This window comes from Corvus cornix, chromosome 1A (assembly GCF_000738735.6).
Source record: "Corvus cornix cornix isolate S_Up_H32 chromosome 1A, ASM73873v5, whole genome shotgun sequence".
NCBI lineage: Eukaryota > Metazoa > Chordata > Aves > Passeriformes > Corvidae > Corvus > Corvus cornix.
This window is the reverse complement of record NC_047057.1, coordinates 4722975-4746787: the sequence shown is the minus strand read 5'-3', so window position 1 is coordinate 4746787 and position 23813 is coordinate 4722975. Positions and strand designations below refer to the sequence as shown.

The 23813-nt window shown below is 39.2% G+C and overlaps 1 protein-coding gene across 1 annotated transcript in view; it reads right to left on the bottom strand.

The window, feature by feature from the left end:
• The window catches only part of CELF2 (CUGBP Elav-like family member 2), a 550097-nt gene extending 548188 nt beyond the window's left edge, over positions 1-1909 (bottom strand). The window contains exon 1 of the mRNA XM_010407804.3: positions 1624-1909. The gene's annotated coding sequence lies outside the window, so the exon portion shown is untranslated. The remainder of the gene's footprint in view (positions 1-1623) is intronic.
• Positions 1910-23813: the final 21904 nt, after the last annotated feature.

Genomic DNA, 23813 nt, shown 5'->3' with positions numbered 1-23813 from the left:
GCAGTGCTTGAAACTGAGACTGAAATAGGGAGTGATGAACTTCTGCAAGTGCAGCATCCTATACCCTCTGCCCTAACAAAGTTGCTGTGAAAGGATGTGATTTTCTATGGCACTGGCACGTCCTCTCCTCCTCTCCAGGGACGCAGAAAGGACTCTGTGATCAATCCCACTGCTCCTCATCTCCACTCTCCTTGCACAACTTCTCTCATGATATCACATTATTCACATAGCATAACAGACCTTTGAGTCTGGAAAGTCTGATGTATCAATATGCAAATTATTAGTTTCAGGACACCTCTTTAAAAGAAAATTAAGGAAAAGAGCTTTCAAGGAGATAGACGACTAAATCATACTGGTTTTCTAACTCTATCCAATTTCTTCTAAAAACCCCACCCTATGTTCAAAAAGTTTCCGTCAGCATGACCACAAACTAGCAACTAAGTGTAAGAATAGTGTTTATTCTGAATACTACAGTAAAAGCTACAGGATCCAGCCTAAAGTGCAACAAGAATTAATTGCAGTTCGGAAAGGAAAGATACTTCAGCAATTATAAGATCCAGTCCTTTCAGTACTCAGCATTTGCCTCTCAAATACAGGACAAGCTCAGCCTTCCTGTTGATTTCATTAAGTGTTGTAGCATTTAATACTTGGCAGAACTACATTCAGAAAGCCTGAGAAAAACACATCTCCTTATAAATTTTGTAAGCTTAAATGCAAAGCAAAAACCAAACACATCTCATTTGCTGAAAAAACAGAACAATAATGTGCTAGTATCAGAAAAAGACTAGAAAGGAGACCTTGGAAATCAGGGGACTTTTAAGTCAGGAACACAACATGTATAATACAGATCTGATTGTATCTGGCAGGCTGGTATTCATGAGAGGTGATCCATAGCATCAAACTCATGCTTTACAAAAGCAACGCCTGGTATTTCATCTCAAAGTTTGTCAGCTTCTTGCAATTAGCTACTACAATGGTATGACAAGCTATGGAGTGGAACATCCCTTCCCCCCTGCTCCAGAGGAAAATGCAAGGGACAGTAAGAACTTTATCCAGCACTGGACAACAATAAATCCTGGATTCACTGACCCCACTTGATGCAAGCAGAAAAGTATTTATTTATTTTTTTAAAAAGTTTCAGTGCTGCACTTCCCTACCTAGTAAACAGCTGAACAGGCAGGATGATATCCAAGACCATCTCCTCCACCCCCATCTCCACCCCCCTGTCGTATCAGTGCTTCAGGCAACGTTCAGAGGGAAAAAAAATCACAAACACAAACCCCCCAACTCAAGTATGTGTTCTGATAGGAGCATGGAACAGTAACCAAAAACAATCAAGTCCTCATTGTCATAGTGCGACAATCACAGCATCTCTTCTGTTGAGCAAATAGTCAATTCATAGAGAGAAAAGCATCATGAGGACAGGCACGAAAGCTGTTATTACCCATTTTAAGTAATAGGAGAAGGTCACATATCAAGCCGTTACACCTTTTCATTACATCCTAACCCTCCACAGCAGGAGAACCACACTTATGACTGCGTTAGATATACAAAAGCTTTCAGCTCCAAAAAAGGAAAAGAAAAGATGAGGAAAGGAAAAGAAATAAATTAAATTCATCTTACCAGCACGTTACAGCACCAACTTGCTTGAAGGAACGTTGCCTTTACAGGTTTCTCTTTTAATTATCCTGGAAGCAGAAGGGGATAAAAAAAAGAAGACGACGAAGCAGGGTTGTTAAATTAGTGTGTGCTCGAATCTTTTCAGTTTGTCGCAGAGTAGAAAAATACCAAAAAAACAGAGAGAAAAAAAAGAAAGGGCACTCAAAGAAAGAAAAAAAGCAAAAGAAAGCTCAGTAATTTAAATTTGCTGTCAGTTCAGTCAGCATCGCTCTGTCCCGCCCCTCTTCCCACTGGGTTCTACTACCTGCAGGGCTGCAACTGACAGCTACTGTGCAAACAAAAAAAAAGGCAAAAAGCATGCTGGGACCATGCTGTCTGCTGTCTGAGTCTCTCTCCACTTCTGATGACTGCAAATCATTAGTGAAAATGTTCTGTTGTTGTTTGCTGAGATTTTTAAGTTAGGTTCTTTGCATGAAATTTAATTTATTTTTAATTGATGTGATGTAGCACGTGACAGAAACTGGTGGTTGTATTTCTCAGCTCTCCTCAGAATGGAAACTAACCTGAACAGATTGATTTTAACAGTATGTTATACGGAGAATATACCCACACATTTACTGTGTTGCATTTTGCAGGGTTGCAGTCAACCCTCCCCACAACACCTTGCACAGAAATTCTTATTTGAATGGAAAGCCAGGAAAATATTTCAACAGAAAGCAGATAAAACTACGGCACTCAAAAAAGTTGCCAGTATTGTTTTTGCTCTGCTTTCAAGTTTTCCTTCTAAACTTTTTCAAATCATTTTTGAGAACAAAAAGTAACAGAAGTCAGAGGCATAATGAGCAACCGGCACAACACTTGTGTGAAAAGGACGAACTAATAATCCCAGTACATAAAAAGCTGGTTTTAACCAGATGTTTGAAATGAGTTTTGACAGTCTGTGCTAGTGACAATTAGCAGACTGCATACATCATATGAGTGTGAAATATTTGATGAAAACTAACAAGAAAAACAAGTACAAAAGCTATAAATGCCATTTTTTCCTAGCTATTTTAATTGTTGCTAACAGGCTTGTAGCAACAGGGCTAAAATTGTGCTCTCAAAACAAAGAAAAGCATAATATATAACTTCTAAATATAAATGTATTCACCAAAATATGGTTCCTGCCTAATTATAAAATAAAATTAAAAGAATGAAATGATGCTTTTCCTTAATACTTTAATAGTAATTGCTTGGATCATGCCACAGTAAATATGCAACATTTGTATTCAGTTATTGTTCTACTTATGTGTGTAACCATAAAATAAAAAAGCTGAAATGTTTAAACTTAATTGAATTACTCTCAGTTTGTACTGCAAGAGACGCATGCTGAACATGCCTACCATAGACAATTGGCTTCTAAATAGATTTTTAAAAACCTGCAGAAACATCCCTTCTGCAGCCTTTACTCATCAAAGTAGATCCAATAACGTGATTCCTATGACCAGGAGTTGCACAACTGTGCTCAAGGTGTAGGGTCCTCCCTACAGCACTCTAAGGCTCCTGCTCATGAACATCCAGCCACAATAAACTGGTACCACAGTCAAATTTAAAGTTGTTTTTCTTCTCTTTTAAAGCCTCCAGACCCTTTTAACAGGGAATGACCTGAAGCCATTTCTGTGGTTGGCAGAAATCTCCTGCCATTCCAGACATGAGGAATAAATTGTCATGGCCAAGGACCATCTATTTACAAAGTTCACCAAGATCTCGTAGGAGATTTGGGTTGTCTGCAAAAACTTTTGCCATCCCCTGTGGATTCAGTACCAGCATAGAGGAAAAAGACAACATAGACAGTTATCTTCAAAATTTAAATAAAAATACATGAGGACAGTGAATTCAATTCAGAAGAGGGGCAACAGTAGATTTCCCAAGTAGTAACAGCAAAAATGCAGCTTTTTTTCCACTATACTTTGATCTCATTTTACACTTGTGTGGCTTTAAAGCCTTATTTTTGTGCTTGTAAACTATTTTAGTACAAGTTTTCATCCAAGATCAGTGTCTCCTGGCTCCCTGTCCTTTGTTTCAACCGCAAAGCATTCCTTCTTTTTGTTCCTTGTTAAGATATAAAAATGGCAAAAAACCCCAAGTGTTCTTGATGATTTGACAGCATTTAATCCTTATTTTGGTATTGTCATGCACATGTACACACACACGATCAATTTCAAAATTCCGTTAAATCCAACTAACTTATTATCCTTCTCTATCTCGCAAAAGTCAAGGGAGGACTGTTTTTAATGCACTTGGCATTTTAAACAAGGCACTCAGACCTTCAAAAGATAAATAATTGAACTTTGCCTTTAAAGGAATACAGTAGTGCACTAAATAACAAAAACCAAAAAAGCTGGATTTAGCAAGGAGATGCCTTCAAGGAAGAAATTTGACTAATTCATTGAGAAAACCAACAAAAGCTCATAATTCAGACATTTATAGAAACGCCTCACTTGTGATATTAAGTTGAAATAAAAATAGTGGTAAAATAAGCCATTATTATCAACCTTTTCTCCTATAATGTAGGACGTGAGAAAACACAGGAACAAATGCTGAGGTGTTTAGAAGTTGGTGGAAGTTTCATTCATTTTAGGGTTTTAGCCATGCTGTATGTTAAAATTAACAATCCAATGTCTCTGTTAATATCTAATTTTGATTAAGGGTCATAGGCTTCAGACTATAGAAGTAAATTAGGTATTATGCAGAAAAGCAGGCACCCAGAGAGCACAATTCTTAGAACCTGGAATAGTATGTGTTGGAATGGGAAACATAATTTTTTTTTTTTGTTATTTGTGGTTCTATAGTCAGTTTTTAACTAATCAGTCATGTTAGAGAAGCAGTAATTAACAGAGGTTTGCTGCTATATAATGCAATAGAAAGTATCTAATTAACCTTTCTATCCTCTACAAAATGCCATCAAATGAAGCATTTTCTTGTGTTGTTTTAGTAAGGGACATTTTTGCCTTTAACTTCAGTGGAGTTATTGATGGTTTGCTTTTTTGTTTTGTTGTTTGGTTCTTTTTTCTTTTTTTCCACAAGTTTTGATGTCATTGATCATCAAAGATTTGCTCCTAAAACCACAGAAACCATTTTGTAAATTTCAATTACTTCTAAAAACCCAACATCCCAAACCAAACTACACACCAAACCTTCAAACCTCTTTTTGCACTATGGCTAAAATGACTGTGCTATACAGTGATGTTAAAAGGGTTGAAGAAGAGGTTTTAGTATGAGATTAGTCCCAGTATTAAAAACAAGACTTGTAAATTAAACATACCAAACAAGACCAAAAAGATCCCTTTCCTCCTCCCGTAATGTCTCTCTTTGTAGCCAGATCTATGCAAGTGGCCTCACTTAAATGAATAAGCCCCTGTGTCTTCCTGCTCACTCAGCCCTCCTGAAACCCTTCACCTCTGTAAAGGGAATTTAGAGAAGGTGTGAATTATACAGCCAAGAGAGACAAATGCAATTTTTTGTAAACTCCATTGTTAGAGGGAGACGTGGGAATAAGCATGGGCCATACAGCCAGCTATGACTTTCAGCTTGGGGTAGGTGCACATCTAAGATTTATGACAGGTATTAATTATGTCAAAGTAATACCCAGCCCCCATTGACTTCACATACCGTATTTCTTTGTGTACAAGCTAAGCCTTCTTTCACACTAATTGCTTTCTCCTGCAGCTTTAAATTGAGGGTGGTTTTCTCATATATTTAATTGCTTTCCTCTGCAACTCGCAGGGAAAAGGTAGTTGAAGGTGGCTTCTAAACAAAGATATACTGTAATTAAAAGCTCTTTTAAAGACAGCTTTTTTGTACAGCACCTGCTGGTAATGGAGTACTTTGTGTACAGTTCTGTGGGGTCTTTGAATCCAGTGCATTATTTCAGAAGTAGTGTGTTGGAGGATTTCTACATCTGATGTGATGACCTATATATGTTAATCACTGGTGCTGGGGAAAGAAAAAAAGGAGACTTCTCCCTTCCCCCAGATAAACCCAGCTCATAAAAATTGTTTGGTAAAGTGGAAACTATGGTTTTAAACTTCTGATTGCCCTGTGGATAACAATCACTCAATTTTATATTTTTCCCCAGCTGAAAAAAACCAGCTTGCTACAATTTCCATTAAAAGATCATGATTTTAAAGCATGAAGTTTTGCTTACCAAAATTTCTTCTCAAGGAAGAAAAATTTCTGCAGTTTATGTGATTTAATAAATGACAGTTACACATCTTAGTCCTTCCCTGTTGCCTTCCCTGTGGTTGAATTCATTTTTCATAGCTGTGTTTCTGTCCCCTCGGTACATCCTGTTGTCTTGCAATCAATGGCGGCTGACTTAAAAAAAAAAATCTCTATGGAATTTAACGCTTTGATAAATTAATCCATCCTTGTGTGTTAGCCTTCCAAATGCCCATTTCTTTAGAACAGTTTGTGGTGTGAAAGCAAAACCCTACGATAAGAAAGACAGACAGATGCTGTGTATAAATTCCTGCTTTTTTCACAGAAGACATAATGTGGAAAATAAGGGTGCCAACTTACTCATAATGTGTTTTGGGGTTTGCTTTGATGTTTGGTTTCATTCAATGGGTGGTAACTGATGATTCAATGGAAATAATAGCTAAGCAGAGAAAGAAAATTGCTCAGCAATTTTGTAATGTTGCAATAAAAGCCTTGGCTCCAAGGTGAAAGGGGATGTTTTCCACAGTGGTGTAAATAGGAAAAGGAGAGGAGATAACCACACTCGCATTACTAACATTAATTTCAGGTGTTCATAACTGACTCCTGTATTTTTTTCTTTACAGCTTCTGAACAGAAAGGGACTCATTAAAGGATTTATTTGGATATTTCTCATTGCTATAGACTGGGTAAAAACAATGAAAAAGTCATCTGCTATGGCCATACTGAGATGGCCAACACCAAAATGTTACAGGAGCTGCTTATCTTGTGTTTAGGAAATGCCACAATAAGTCACACGGCAATGGGCCTTAAATATTTTAACGGAGGTCACCACAAATACATATTTTAATTTTTTTTTTTGATACGTATCTCCATATACCTCCAGCATGTTGTCCCCAGAAGAAAAGCTTCCAGACTCATTCAAGTGTATTTTCACAATACACACTGATTAATAATTCATTCTTGCACCAGCACTGACCTACTGTTATTTACTGGGACTGCATAAAATGGCTCCCCAATGTTCAGAGTCTGATGCCTTCTGATGCCAATCTATTCATAGCTCCTCCAATTGAAAGAACTTGTCAGTTTGGAGACTACATGTTGCCTAAATACACTTTTCTCCAAGGTTCAAATAACCTGTTAACAAAGAAGTAGCACATGCTTTAACCACACCTTTACTAGGCTGTAATCTCGGAGTCTCTAACCCTTTAGGATTATGCAGCTTATTCCCTGGCAAGCATCACTCCATCCTCTCAGACACTAAATTAATGTCCAAGAATGTGATCACTTTGATGGGACCAGCTGTTTCTTCTGCTGCCAAAGCACTCCAAATGCTTTGGCAGCTTCCTTAAATGTGTTCAGCAAATCCTGACATGAGCTGTAGGAGTGCCTGCTCCACAGAAAGACACCCATGTGTGCAGCGCTGACCCTCTTGTCTGACTTGTGTGTCTGCACCTTATTGCACAGATCTGGGAGCAATCCAAGAGGAATTCAGGAAGTGGAAGTTGCCAGCTCCTGAATGAACACCTTTTAGCTTTTGAGCTTAAAATTTAAGAGGTGAGAAATATGCAAATATGCAGACAAAGACAAGCTTTAGTATTTGTTGAGCTTGCCTGTAAAATCTTCTTTATATTTTGCAATCTTTACAAGAGGATCAAGGAATATCAGACCAGTCAAAGAGGTATTATTAGCAGGGCTAGGAGCAATGCTTGTCAAAGTTTCATGATGTTTCCTTTTACACAGCCCTGTTTTCAGCTGCTTATGACTTTTTATCACACTACATTCCTGGATTAAATTTTTCTCTGCTTTGGGTCTGCCTTTGATTGCTGGAAATCTTCGCTCAAATCAGCAGAATTTTAGTGGAGAGCCAGGCTGGGGCAAAAGCATCCTGAGATGACAATTGCTTTTTCTTTCAGGAGGTCTGTAAAGATTGTGTTTCTGACAGGATTCAAGCAGGGACTTGAAATTTGTCCATGGGGTGACAATTAAGTCAGGGAAAGCAAAAAAATACATCCATAAAATTATACAAATGAAGTCACTTCTGGAGAAGTTAGCAATAAACAGAAGATGTACAGGCTATATCCCACATGGTTTAGGTGATGGTGCAGCATGAAAGGAATGACAGGATATCCCCTAATTTTGGGAGTTCAGGAAAGAAGGTTTAGGCCCAGAGAAGCTGCGGATGGCCCATCCCTGGAAGTGTTCAAGGCCAGGTTGGATGAGGCTTGGAGCAACCTGGGATAGTGGAAGGTGTCCCTGCCTGTAGCAGCAGGGTTGGAACTGGATAATCTTTAAGGTGCCTTCCAAGCCAAACTGTCCTGTGGTTCTCTGATACGGATTTTTGCAATGCCCCTTGGTCTCAGGACTGACACCCACTTCATTCACCACCTTGCATATGGCCATGAGCACTTGAACTGGGGCTGGAAAGGCTCTGAAACTAAAGACAAGACAAGTAAGAATGGAATGGAAGCAATACATTAGAAAAGAAAATCTGGACATGTATTCAGGTGGGCAGAAGGAGATAGGAGAAAAAAATGCCTAAAAAAGTAGAACTAAAACTGAGATGCTTCTGGAGAGGAGAATAGGTTGATTATGTAGGACTTCTTGCCTGGAAGTAAGGAATGAGCAGTCAGTCAGAGGGATTGGTTCAGACATGGAGCTGCACTGTCAGAAATAGGCTGGAATCTTAAAGAGAAATTGTGTAATGAAGGACACATGATTATGTAGCACTGGACACCACAGTTTTGGAGGAAGGAATGAATTACTACAGTGATCTTAACTGTAGTTTCTCCTAACTTTTTGAAGTGCTCAGTTTCTATAAACAGTTATGATCTTGGACAGCATTTTTCTTTGCTAGGAACTTTATAGATTCCTAATGTAGCCCCTTTTTTGAGGTCCTTGGTGTTATTGAAAATAGGAGTTAATTATAATGAAAGAAAACATAATAATCCAGCCAAATCCCATTAAACTCTTAACTAGTTTCTGTGCCTGCTACTTACTTGGTCCTCTGTGTCTCTTCTGACAGCAGAGTTTTGCCTTGAAGGGCAAGAACATTCCATCTGTTGAGCACTGAGGGTATAAATACTCTTAAAAAGGAAAATATTTGTCTCTTTGGTGTGTATGAGAGGCTGGAAGACCCAGCGTTGCCTGCACTAGAAATGGATAATCTCCATCTCCCTCATGGCTAACTGTGCACAAATTGTGTCATCTCGTACACAAAGGGCAGATCCGATTGGGGCATATGTTATCATATAGCTGCAGTCACACAGAGGCCCTCAACATGAATACTATTAAAATGTGAAATGCTCATAGATTATTTTAGGCTTCACAGAGAGCCATAACAGCTACTGCAATAAATTAGAGCAGTTGCCAGGCACTTGTGTATCAGTGCACCCTAGCTGTCACTTTCCAGGCTGCAGCGTGTCTCTGCTGTGCTGCTGTGCCGTGTCGTGTGCCACCGGCACGTTCCCAGGGCCAGCGCTCACATGTGGGGCTCTGTGCAGGAATTGCCTTCCAGAGATATTCCCATGGTCTCCTGCACAGAGTTTGAGAGACACAGAGGGGGCAAAATATGTGCCAAATCCCAACTGCCTGTCTGAACAACTCGTCTTTTTAAACCTCACAAGATTCCAGGCTAACTCCTTTCCCAGATCCCTTCGTTGTCTAATGAGGCAGGGGCAGAATGGGATTTTCTTGACGGCAAATGTGAGAACCAGGGATCAGTCTGCCTCATGCCTGCACCATCAGAAACCCCAGCCCCTTTTATGCAACGTTAAATGACCGTTTGCCATGAAGCAGAAAGATAAAAGACCTTCAGCACAGACATTTCCAGGTACAACTGCACTACTGCTCTATAGTTCATTTTTTATGTTACCCGTGCAAGGTTAGGGATTTCTATGTTGCATTTAACATAAGTAATGAAGCAGCAAGTAATTTTGATTTTAACTGTATTTGTTTCAATTCAATTGGGTTTAGATAACTCAATGGAACTAGTTATTAGTTATTACAGCACTGAGGATAGATTTTCAAAAGATTTGGCCTTACAAATGCCGGTAATCATTCTTATGTGTCGTACATAAAATAGGAACCTCTCACTGAAATGTTAGAACCTGGATTTGTCAGAGGGGAAAAAACCCCACTACATAAATTAGGTGTAAATTTTGATCGACCTGAAAATCGTTATTTACTGGGAAAGTCTTCTGGAGTATGAAATATTTAATTTAAAAAATTATCAATTCAGAATTAAGATCATTTGGAAACCAATATCACATTAACAAAACAAAATTCTATATAAAAGTTAAAATGCAATGTCAGTATGTATATACTATTTCATGGTATCAAATCTCCCTCTCTGATACAGATTTCACATATTAACAGCAGTTCTTGTAAATGTGTAGTACTATGTCCATGTCATCAATGTGTAAGGAAAGTCTTAAAGATACTAAGTAACTTTTCTATGGAGGCAAAGAAAGTCAGGGACAGGAAAAAGGATCTCTGAACACAAAGCACATTCCTTTGGAATGCACTACTACTGTTTTATTTCCAAAGCTGTAAAAGTGAAGCTGTAAATAACAAATTACTAGGCCTGATTTTCTGTCGTATTATTTAGACAAATGTGACCTGACCAAAAAAACTCCCTATCCTAATGGAAACATTAGAGGGATTCTTTTCAGGAGACTGGATAAGTTTGAAACAAAACTTTCCTAGAAATCATGTTTTATCAAATGGGAAAGCTCAAGTCAGTAGGAAATAGCAGAAGAGATAGGTGTGGAAGATCTGCTGTACTGTCTAGTTTTCTTTCCAATTTTACCAAAGTTTCTTACTGCACAGCTCTAAAATTCCCTGCTCCTTCCTTCAGGTGCTTGAAGTGCTAAAGATTATGTTTTCTCTACATGTGGCTGCTACACTGGCTACTAGATCTTGATTCTGATCTTTCTAAATTCATCTTATTCTCTTTGGCCAACTACAATGGTAGTATTAGTAAAAGAGGAAAATATTTGTTTCTGCAGGGATGTGCCCATTTTCACATCACTTATTCAAGCTCTCTTTTACAAGACTTATTCAACAACTTCTTTATTGTGTCCTTAGAAAACAATTATCCCTGAAGGGAAGACAGAAAATGCCTTCTCTCCTTGTACTTTGCCCTCTGGTACTCAGTTGCTTTCATTTAGAGATGCTCTGCCAGATATTGCCACGAACAAAGCTCCAGCGTTTCATCTTGTTTGATGACACCTGTGAATTTTGCCTAAGTCTTTAACTCAACAATATATTTTCTTTCTGCTTCACACTGCAAATTTATCTCTAGCTTAAAAGTTTTCTCTCACCTCAGATCTCTTTCAATAACTCTGCATTTCAGGCTCTTTTTACCTTTCTCCCTTTGCTACTCAACATTAATTATTTTTTCTCTGGTGGGATTAGCTTGCAGTTTTCTAGGCTAAACACAATTTTGCTTTAAGCCCACATTCCTAACCTATTCAGGTCTCTTGCATCATTTCACTGAGGTTGATAACCTTTACTGATTCTAGTGCTATCTGCAACTTTCATTAGCATTCTGTTTACTCTTTTCCCCTGGACCAAAATGAAGACATTAAGGCCTGACCTGACTCCTGCAGTATCTGCTAGATACCTCCCAGCAACTTCCAACTCTGTTTTTCACTACCCATCATTTAGAAACCTGTAGACAGATTTTGATGTGAGTGACCAGAAAAAGATGGGTGGGCAGATAAACAGTAAAGGCCCCTTTACTCCGTGTAAGCCCTGCCCAGCAATAAAAAAAAACATCCCTGAATTATCAACACTGTTTTCAGAACAAATCCAAATCATATCCCTATGCCAGCTACTATGAAGAAAACAAATTCTACCACAGCTAAACTCAGCACAGTTCTCATTAAATTGTTCTGAAAAGTCTTACACTCCTGCTTATTTACAGTATCTGTAAATATTATTTCAGTGGCTAAAAATAGTTGAAGGCTCATTTGTCTTTTTCTGTTGTAGAATGAGTTCTGGTAGTGCCTGGACCTCCATCTTTGAAAGAACTTAAATTAGAAGGGAGCTGGTGAATGCTCCTTGAGGAGCTGGGCCTTTTTCCAGGAGGCAGGGTAAGAAATTCCCAGTGGTCCATGTTTTATTACCCTTTGGCTGCACATGCAATGTCTCGATTGCCCTGACAGGACAATGAGTGAGGCATGTAGGGAGCGCCTGAGCTGTGGTGCCTTGCAATCGAAAATCCTCAAAGGAATCCCCAACATTTTCCATAAGTCTTTTCAGCAGTCCTGTGCCCCTGTGGATCTGGATATTCCCCAAAATTACTGGAAGGCCCAACTCTTCCATTTTAGGAAGTTTTTCTATGCTCACACATGAGGACTGAGGGTATACACACATTTCCCTTATGCCAGGGACAAATCCCAGGCAAAGTGGTTTACCTACAGCTCTAGATCACACCAGCATGTTCTGGAAGCTTGCTGTTGCTGCTAAATGTTACCTTCCAGCTTTCCAGACATCTCTTGCTTCTCAGCACACCCTCATGTTGCACTGTCAGGACACTGGAGCAAGATAAAATGGCTCAGGAATCCTTTCAGTCCATGCCTCCCACACAGAAACCTACTTTGGAAGTGGTACAAAGCCATCTGCATTGGCTTGTGCTGGAATGTTCAGGTTCCTGTCATGGAGAAGATGAAAGGTTAGCCTCAGTCTCTACCACAGCCTAGGCTGGCTTAACATTTTAGATGTTTAAGTCAGTGTGAAACAAGAAATTTCCCTCTCAAAACAGAACTTTGATGTGAAAGGTATTTTGGTGGTTTAGCTGGGTACAGGGAAGGGCTAATAGACCATGGCATCATCCTCCTGCTGAGAATTCCTCTTCATGCTCCCCATAATACTAGACCAGCTGGACCGTGCTGCTGACTCTGTCAAGAGCAGCTTTAGTGGAAAGGGGATATTAAATGCTAAACTCACTGTCTAATGGATGTTATCTCACTGATCCCTGTGCAGGAATACAAGTTTAGAATCACTGTGGCATCAACTTCAGTCCAGCCTTGTTATTTGTAAAAATTCAGAGGGCAGGTGGCTCTTGCAGAGATGGAGAAAGAAGTTAATCTACTTAGAAACTTCCCTGTGTTACTGGCTGCTTGGCTAATAGTCAGAATTGCTTTTTAATGTCACATTGGGATGTGTATCTGGTGGCTGTACAGAGTAAAGAAATAGAGTAGTCTCTACATTGCTGTAGGTGTTGCAGTAGGAGAGGCTTCTTCTGTCTCATACAGGAACACCACTGATCTGTGACTTGATGAACCTGTGAGGCACCTGCCCATTAAGCCACCTGGAGTATTTCCGTACCATGGAATCCTAAACTTGGGTGTCCATATTTCAGAGCCATCCCGGATGGCTGAGGAAACTGTCTTTGCAGCTAGCAGAGCCTTGGGAGGCTTCTAGGTGACCCAAGGCCACCAAGTGTGGAGTTGCTGCCCTCTGAGAGCTGGCTGAGAACAGAGCAAGTTCACTGTTCACAATCTCTCTGAGTGAGGGGAGCAATGGTGCTCCTCCTAGAAAATGGAAATATCTTCCTATATGTGTCAGAAATTGTGTATGGGATACACAATGAAGCACATCCTTTCTCCTGCTCAGAACAGACTTACATCCTAAATCCCAACTGTCCCCTTTCAAAGGAGAGAGTCAGAAGGGATTTCCCTACTCATTCTAGGAATTTTGCACTATGCACCCTTGCTGTTTCCTTGGCTACAACTGAACTCCAAGCCAAAGTCTTCTAGGGTATGCTTGTCTTGAGCTGACCCTTTTAGCAACTGTCATCCAAAATGAAGTCAAATCAAGCTTGATAGCTTAGAGACTTTGTACCAAGGGGAAAACCCAAACAAATTCAACCAATAAAACCCCTTCTGCAATGTAAATTAACAATAGCATTGACTGATCTGTCTCAGAAAAATATAGAATTGCTGTACTACCTCTAGGTTTACAAACATTTATTAGAAAAAGGTGATGAAGTCCACAAGCAAAATTTCCTTAAATAATAAAAGTGAGTGGTTTGTTTAACTTATTAGAACTTATTAAAAGATGTTCTGATCTGAACAATCTGTCGCTAATACACCTGTTAACCTATTTATTATTTTACCTATTTCCTAAACTAAATTAAAACACCTTCACAATTTCCATTTTTAAATTACTTCCTTTAAACACTCACTTTGACTTATTTCTGGATGTACAACTAAGTATCTTCTGAAGACTCAAGGAAACTGAGAACAAATGTGACATAATGTCTTAGCAATAGCTTCTTCACCAGCAAAAAGCAATACAAGAACCTGCAACATTTGTGGTAAGAGTAGCTTGGTTGGTGCAGGACCAGAGGAGGGACACAGCAAACATCAGATGGCTGGACCATCTCTCCTATGAGGAAAAGCTGAAAGAGCTGGAGTTGTTCAGCCTGGAGAGGAAAAAGTTCCAGAAGACTTTGTTGCAGCCTTACAGTATTTCAAGGGGGCTTGAAAGAGAGATGGTGACAAACATTTTAGCAAGGCCTGTAGCGAAAGGACAAGGGATAATGGTATTAAACTAAAAGAGACTAGATATAAGGAAGAAATTGGTTACAATGATGATGACAACACTTTGGCACAGGTCACCCAGGGAGGTGGTAACTGCCCTATCCCTGGAAATATCCAAGGACAGGTTGGACAGGGCTTGGAGCAACCTGGGATAGTGGAAGGTATCCCTTTAATGGTCACTTCCAACCCCAGCTATTCTGTGATTCTATGATAATATAGTCGATTACCTCAAAAAAGGAGCTCTTAACAGTAATGATGAAGTTTTCTTTTGAAAATAACCATTTTGATCAGTTTCTGAAAATCAACAGTTTTAAGAGACTCTACTAGTTCTTTTTCCAGGAATCTATCCCTAAACATGCCAAAGCTAAATTCATCACCGTTGTAACCCAATGTAATTGGGAGAATTACACTGGAGAATGATCAGGGTCCTGTGCATTTAACAGCATTTCAAGAAACCACTTCGGAGAGGCAGCCCCAGGTTTTTTTTATGTGTGCCTTTTTTTTTAATTCTCTCTCTTCTTTGCATTGTGGAAATGATGAGGAAATTGCTTCTGTGCTATTATGCAAAACCTTATTTGTCAATCTCTTCAAAAAATCAGGAAATATTTGAGAAAGCTGGGGAGGAAGTTCATACCAGCTTTAGCTAATCTGCAGAAAATCCGGCCTACATGACTCCCATGTCACTGCTGCTCCTTTCATCTATTCTTTATAAAGAATCTATTGAACTTTAATTAATATGAAAAATTCAGGTTTTCATCTGATTTAAATGTGACTGACTTCATGCTGCTACTAAAAGTGGAACAAAGTCCAAGTGTGGTGAAAACAATGCTGAATATCTGGATTCAAGCGAGAATTTCGGAGCCCACAGAAAGTGTAATCTTGCAGATCTGTAATGCTGTGTAACAGATAAGTAGGGGAATGCCAGAAAGTCATTTATATAGATCTCTGTGATAAGGATAAGAGAGTGACACATGAAATATCTATATTATCCTTAGCCTGGAAAGTTTTCTGAAAGCTAATCTCACTTTTTCTAGTCAGACTGCAGCTTGTTGGAGGCCAGGATATGAATTAATGCTGTCTGAGTTCAAAACAGAGAAGAGACATTCCATGGAATACAATGAAATACCTCTATCCGCCTTTGAGGATGAGCAGCATGGGGACTCTTTAGGGTCTGAGGTGTAGGAAGAATAAAATATTGGTGCCTATGTTTCAAAGTGCTGCAGAATCTATATTTTGATTTAACCCGTTTGCAAAGCGAACCCCAAAATTTGGAGTTAGATACATAAGCCATGTAACAATCAGACTGATCCACAGGGAAACACTGAACAATAGAACGATCTCTTTAGACATTAGATATTTTAATCAGGCCTGCAGTCATGTGTCTGTGTCTCCACAGAGACCCTGCTTGAAAATCAGAACTGATAAATGCTGTCCTGTTCTTTTTTTTTCTGCAGATGGATAAGCACCTCAGATTTTATTCCCTCTCCAGTCTGTAAAGATTTGAATCCTCATCTAAAAGTGACCTCTTTCAGAAATGTTCAACAATAGAAAAATACACCCAAAACTCTCATGTGATGGCATTTTACACAGACATCTCCAAGTGAGAGACTGTGGAACTCAGGAGGCACAGCTCTCCCAGTCTACACACTCCGTGTCTGGAGGGAATGTGCACTTCACAGGAAGTCCTTGCTGCCACAGACACACAGCTGGAATGATGTTAATTTGAATATATCTACTCAGGATAGCCACCCACATTCGGATTGCAACGGGGAGAGAAACGTGTATCAAAAGGCAGAATTATTTGCTTGGATACCTGTTGGTTTCTTCCTGTATTAAGTTCTATATATCTGTTTCTACAAGGCCAGCTGCTGTTATGGTTGGCTGAAGCCAGGAAGAAATGTGTGGAAAAATAAGTGTGAAAGTAATAAATAAAGACTGGTGCTTACAGTGAGTAACTGAAATCTACATCTAAGCATTCCTTGAACTCCACAGCTGTGTATAATTTTGGTGGAAAGAGAACAGTGCTAAGATCAGATGAACTGAATCCTCAAAGTGTATTTCTCTCTACTGACTGTATGAACCTCTAGAGTGATTTACACAGTTTAGTGGTGGATTTGGCAGTGCTGGGTTCATGGTTAAACTTAATGACTTTAAATTTTTATCCAACTTAAATGATTCTATAATTCTAATTGGTCTTGTGATATTAGTTGTGGCTGCTGTAGCATTATGATATTTCCTTCTTGAGCTGCAGAACTTTTTTCCCTCAAATGAAGCCTGTAAAAACAAAAGGAAAAAAGGTTTGTTTCCTTGATCTTCTTTAATTGCTAAATTCTTTAGTCATATTAGGAGCCATTAAAGCAGCATATTCAGCCTATTTACAATAAAAAAGTGCTAATTCAGGTCCATCATTATGTTTTCTAGACAAATGCCACCACTTCAGTGGGGTCTGAGCATATTTTAAACAAAATACCTTCTGGCATGTGCAAAGTGCTTTCCTAGATTGTGCAAATTGCTTTCCTTTACAGATTGAGACAAGGATGAAACCTTCTCCCATAGCCCTCAGACTTCAGCAGGGAGGGAAAGGTTATTAATGCTTATGTAGATCTAATGGTCAGCTTTAGTCCAGTTTCATGCTAAAGCCAAGAGGTTTTTGGGCTCAGAAATTTATCCTGTGATTGCCCACTTGGAGAAACATGTTAAAAGGCATTGGCCTTTCTTTTTGTAGTAAAGTCAACACTAAAGCTCCCTCATATTTGAACTTGAGCTGAGTTTGACCAATAATTCTAAAAAAATCTCATACTGAATTAAAAATACAGAAATATATAAATATTGTAATTCCAGAACCTTGATACAGGATGGCAAGCAGAATAATGAAAGCCTTGGTCATTTACTGAGCAGTTTTGGAAAAAGTTTTGTGCACAGAATGGTCTTAAGTCTAAAAATTTGATGAGAAAATATCAGTGTCTCAGGGTTTATCACACTTGATTAATCCCTGCTTTTTTTTTTTTTCAAATATTACTTTACATGCTTTAAATATTGTTCTGTCTATATTTTTAAATAATTCTGAATTTTTTGCTCTACTTTTATTTGTGCCTCAAACTCTGCCTATAGGACAAGAACCATCCTAACAAAGAAAGTCTTTCTCTCCAATGCCTGACACAAAGAAATGTGTTTGCATAGTGGCTGACATGGTGGAAATAGATTTAGCTTTCGACAGTTTTTTCCACAACAAAAAGGGAAATTTCAAGGTGAAGCTACTGACAAATTAATCTGCAATACTTATTATATACATTCCCAAAATTGAGCAAAGCTATCATTTTGTTACTCTCAGGTAGGCATTAAAGAAACCTTTAAAACTATTATTGGAATTAAATAAGACATTCATGCATAAAATATTTGTTTCAAGTGTCCCACAAAAACTCTCAGCATAAAGAAAATTCAAATAAGCATACACACACACGTCCAAGTCCTAACTAAGATCTTTCCTCTAAGCCTTTCCATTGTGGATGGGAAGTATCTATTCCAGTTAGAACTATTTTAAAAATCTGTAGTGCAGACACTTCTCTCTTTTAGTGTCATGGAGCAAAATTTTTCTTTTCTACAGCAGTTTAAATGCAGCATCATAAAATATTTTACAACCAATGGAACTACATTGAATTTAACTAGACTAAAGAAAATCACTGTTCTGCTTGAAATTGAAACCATGCAGGCAAAATCCGACAAAGATTTTCTCATACAGGCGTTGCTTTCAGGTGATTTTGGTGGAATTAGGATTTTATACATGCTGCTTTTTTAAGAGGAGATTCAGGAAACTTCTTTCCATATTTTCCTGCTGGAGGAAAAGGAATAGGTATTTTGAAATTATATTAGTGTAAAGGGGAAGGCAGAATGTTCAACTGCTACCAGCTGAAATTCTGGGAGAGGTGAAATGGTTGTTGGTGTTACGACAGAAGGTGACAGTGGCGGATATGTAGGATTTGCAGACTTTTAAATTATGTACTTATAGATTCAGGATGCTCTATGGAAAAGCTTTCCTGGGTAAATGACCTACAGGTTGTCTGTGGTGTTTGTCAGGTTTGGGTATAGAACAACCCAAAGGCATCCTATGGATAACGTAAGAAGGCAGATCCAGTTCTTCCGTGCACCATCGTGGTCCTCCTGAAAAACAGTGCAAAGAGAGATAAGTGATCCTGTTAGCCTCCACTTATGAAGTTATAAAATTGTCCTTCTCTCTGCTTGTTCAGAATTTCAGGGAGCTGCAGGTCTCCTTAAAGAATCACAGGTTATGTGTGACAAACCCTACAGTGCAGGGAGGGTGGTGGACAACTGGCAAGAGCAGGATGCCTCCACATGGTATGAGAACCATAGGTAGGAAATAAGTGCTAACTGAGGAATTTGAAAGTATTTGAGACAAAACTTCATTGCATTTGCATTGCATTGCTCCTAGGTATCATCTTATTTCCATGCTGCATGTTGCTGGTCACACAGCACTCAATAATGTGCCTCCAGTTTTAACAAGAGTGTGAAAAACTGTGTATGAGTTTCTGGTGTCAGGTTATTGTCTACCTCAGTATTACACTGAAAGGCCCTTGCTAAAGGTGATGCCCCACGCAGTAAGCAAAGAGAGATCTCAGCATAAATTCACAAGATGGATTGGAAGGTGCAATACTGCCTCCCAGGCCAGCAGGAGAGCAAGGACTATAACCAGCAGATCTGTTCCCCCACTTATGAGTGTATTTTTCCCTGTGTGTGTAACAGAATGAGATATCCAGCAAGTACAGCACAAGGCTGGCTGTTGTCTTGGCAAGTCCTTTAGGATTGTTTCTCTTATTTGATAGCTATGCCTACATACATTGCAAGTGATGATGGATGCCCATGTACGCTATGTTTTGTAAATTTATTTAATTCACCTCTTGTTGTTACTGAAGCAGGGCTTCAGCAAAAATAAAACATCTGTGGTCCTTGACAGAGTGACTTAAAGAGAAAGACGAAAGCTTTCAAGGCATGAAACGTGTAAGAGAATTAATTGAAACAGGTGGTTGCAGCTAAATGGTGCTGTTTAAACTTTAGCATTTCATGGATCAGTAGGAAATTTTACCTGACTACGGTTTTAGACATGCTTCAGAAGGCACAACCAGGGGCTTTAGTTCTAAGTCTTTGCTGGAATTTAGAAACGTGTTCATACACTGCTGATATTTGAGCTGGCAATAAAGGAAATAGTCAGACCACACTGTTTAGAATCAAAAATTATACAAAACCTCCTTGCATTATGTAATTGTGTTCAGTGCCATATACTTTAGCTAGTTTCTCTCTGTAGTTGTTCTGAATTTAGACTTTCTTCATCCATCTTGCTGCCTAAAAAATGAGATATTTCTTTTCATGCTCTAAAGGCACACAGCAAGGCCTGATTTTTGTTGTTTATACCAACGAGTTTGAAAATGGAGTTTAATAGATTTATGAATGGCATCATTTTACAGGGTCACCTAAACCCATAAGGGACTGTTTTCAATGATGAACTTTTCTGTCTCTTTCTATTACTGCAAGGACAGTGCACAGGATAAGGCTCCTGTTCATTTGGCTTCCAGCATCACTCAATGTCTGAGCACTTGAGCAATCAGAAGGGACACATTAAACAAGTTGCAAGTTATAAAGTCATCAATTACAATATATAAAGTAGATTTTAAAAATAGCACGAGACAAGCTATTTAAAAATGTTTAATGTTGATGGTTACTGTGACGTGTATCTTCCTTTTGTGTTACCTTTGTTACCTTAATTTACTAGGAGCAAATATTTATTATCACAAATCCCTCCAGGGCTGGACAATTAAGATCAAGCAATCAAAAATGAGTGGTCACTTTTGTAGTCTTCCCTGGAGCTCCAGGTGTCCATAGAATTATAGAAGGGCTTGGGTTGGAAGGGACCTGAAAGATCCTCCAGTTCCAACCCCCTGCTATGGGCAAGGACACCTTCCACTAGACCAGGTTGCTCAGAGTTCCATCCAACCTGGACTTGAACACTTCCAGGGATGGGGCATCCACAGCTTCTCTGGGCAACCTGTGCCAGGGCCTCACCACCCTTTGAGTAAAAAGTTTTCTCCTAATGTTCAATCTAAATCTCCCCTCTTTTGGTTTCAACACATTTCCCCTTGTCCTATCACTATCTATTTTTGTAAAATTACTGCTACTAAGGAGACACATCCAATCCTGCAAACATAACTGTGTATGACAAACTATTAATGGCAACAAGAAGAGGAAAAAACAAATATTCAACCTTAAAAGCCCTCTTCCAAGCCAAGCCTCCCATCCTGGATACCTTTGAACATAGATGAGCTTTGCAACTGCCTCAGTTATCCCCAAGCTGGGCTGAGGGCCAGAACTCAGGCACCAAGGGAGGTTCTCAGGCTGTAGAAGCTTGATCAGATCCCTCATTTCAGGTGGGGAGGAGCAGTGCTTGGGACTAGGCTTTAAAAGGTCAAGCCAGCAGCAAAGGTTAAGTCCAGTGTGTTTCTGACAATCTGAGAAGCAAATGCCTGTGTGAGCAATAGGCCTTCAGCATTCCCTGGAAAGCTGGCTCCTTAGCTGATATAAATCTGCTGAGCTGTGCTGATGTCAGTGGGGTTATTTGTAAGCTGAGCGTTGGTCCCGTATGAGCACCAAACTGCTTTGCTGGGCAGGAGGAAGAAAAAAGTTCACTATCTGAATTGTGCTAAAAATCTACCAGATTTAACTCCTTCCCATCAAAATCCAGAGGCAGTTGGATCAGGCAGAGCAAATCTCCAGCAAGTACAATGCACACAGAGAGGCACTGAAAGGAGAATTAGGATCCAAGCCGCAACGATACTCACACAGCTGTGCAAAACTTGAACCAGATTAGAAAGGAACTGGAAGCAGCTGTGAGGAGCAGCTGAAAAGGCTCCCTGAAGATATATGTATGTGTCAGTGGGCAGGATTGGCTAACAGATGTGGTTTGTGAGGCACTCTGCTGCAATGCTAATCAGGCCCACACAAGTAGGACAAGAGCAGCTGAGTGGGGCAGGTCTTTGGAGTCAACCTGAAAAGGAGCTGCTGCCGAGCGGAGGCTGCTGTGTCAGACAGGTGCTGAACAAGGAGACTTTGTGTGGTTTGCCAACAGGCATGAGGAGAGGGTTTATCCTGGAATCACAGCACTCATTCGCAGGAGGGCGAAGTTCAAATTCAATTGCGGCACTTTCTGAATTTTAAATACGCCGACACGGATCTTATGCTGTTTCAGCACCAATAATGATATAAGAATTATTTATAAGGTAACAGGATGGACTATAACACCACAAAATCTAGTGGAAAACATAAACTAGGCCAAGGGTTTTGACTTTCTCAGTGGTCATACTGATAAATAAACCTTTATAAATAACTGAACTGGCAGCTGTCTTCCCAGTTATTAATTGGCACCCATAAAGATCTTTTTTTGAAAGAGAATGCAAAATTCAATCGAAAATGATCTTTTGGGTGCACTTAGGGTGTTCTTTCATGGCGTATAAGGTTGTTTTAATCCATTTGAGGATCTGGCTAACTTTAAAAGTACTATTGAAGGAGGACCAACAGATAATACAATGGTTCAATTTCAAAATTCAGCCAAACTCTATTGTTACTAGAACTAGAAAAGGTAAATTAATCTAAGGAAAGAAGACTATACTTAATCTGGCTCTGTATTTTTTGGAGCCAGTTCAGGGACATGCTCCAAGCTTGTAAGGAAATTCTCAACATGCCATTTTAGAAAAGCCAGCTGTGTAATTGAATAATATAGAATGTGTTCATCATGCTTGTGCACGTGGAGACGCTGAGGAAAGCATGTGCTCCCTACGTACTGAACAGAAATACATTAGTTTTTTTTAAAAAAAACTCAAAGGTTGACAGCAAAACTTTTGCGGTGCCAACTACACAACGTACATTACTGGCCCCATGAGATATAAAAGTGTAAGTTACCACTGGAATTACACTCAATATCTCCAGCTGGTCTTATTCTGCTCTGAATACTACAGTTCAAGGCTTTCACAGTGACAGCAACACAAAAAGTATTTTTGGATAATGTCTTTTGTTATTTTAATAAAATACTCGGAAGTACACTTGATTCTTCTAAAATATTTTAAATTCAGTGATCGTCACCTGCAAACAAATGAAACATCATAAAAATAGATAGCTTAATTTTTGTATTGGGTGCAACAAGGTCATGCAGTGGTTCTAGAGCCCCACCCAACAAAAAAGGAGATATCTCTATTTGCAAGGGAAGCTGGGTCATGTCATTATCAATTGTCATTTCTCGCCAGTGCACTGTGACACAGATAAAGGTGGCCCAGTCCTGCAAAGTGCTTGTGAGACTGAATGTCAAGTGATTATATTTTTGGTAGGTGGTTTTCAAAAATGAATTGTCTGCTTTTGCCTAGGTGAGTTGTGTTCAAGATTAAAGTAGAGAAGAACAAAACAAAACCAACACGAAAGACAGGCAGTGGAGATATAAGACATAAAAGTACATAAGCTTGAGATCTTCCATGGACTATAACACCACAAGTCTATAGATAGTGGCTCCTGTAAAAATAAGGTATCAATGAATCTTTCAAAACTTCTGTCCTTTTCTTTTTTTTTTTTTTGTTCCCGCTAAGGTTCTGTGTTCCCAGTTTGGGAAATACCTAACACAGGGCGCTTAGAAGCCAGAATTCAAAAATTTTCTTACCTCACCTGAGAACACACCTCAGAGCTGGCAACTGAGATGTGAAAATAAATTACTACCTGTCTCCTCTCAATGGCGGGAGCAACAAAGACTGTCCAGTCTCTCCTAGGAGATTTTTGGTGGACTTCTGAGCTCCATGCTAACATGAATTGTCACCTCTGCTCATAATCCTAATTAATTCCAATGGAATGCTTGGTTGTTGGCGAGATTAAGACTTCTTCCTCAAATCCAACATGGATGAATTGCATGCAAGAGAGAGTTCTCATCCTGCACAGATACCTCTATTTGAATTGACACTGAACTGCTTCCTCAGGCAGGAATTCCTGGAATTAAGGTTCAATATGTGCATGCACCATCGCATTCATCCACAGAAATATGTGGTTACACCTTGCTTGACACCAACTTACATTTCCAAGCTTTATGATTGCAAGCCTTGTTCAGGAATGAAGTTTTTTATGGTTATCCAGATTGCAACATATGTTAACAAGAATATAGAGTAATAATTATAAAGTTCATTCTACCTTTATGTCTTTCATTTCAAAGCAACAAAGAAATATGTGATTCAAAGTGCTGCATTTAAGGGATGTCTGTTAGTATTACCTATTCCTTGTGCTTTCTTTATGTTGTAATTATTACACTGGTGTGGTAATCAGGGTCATTAGTGTAGAATTCACCCTAATTAGGGTGAAATTCATCTTGCATGATATTTGCTCTCAAAATTAACATCACTCTTAGCAAGT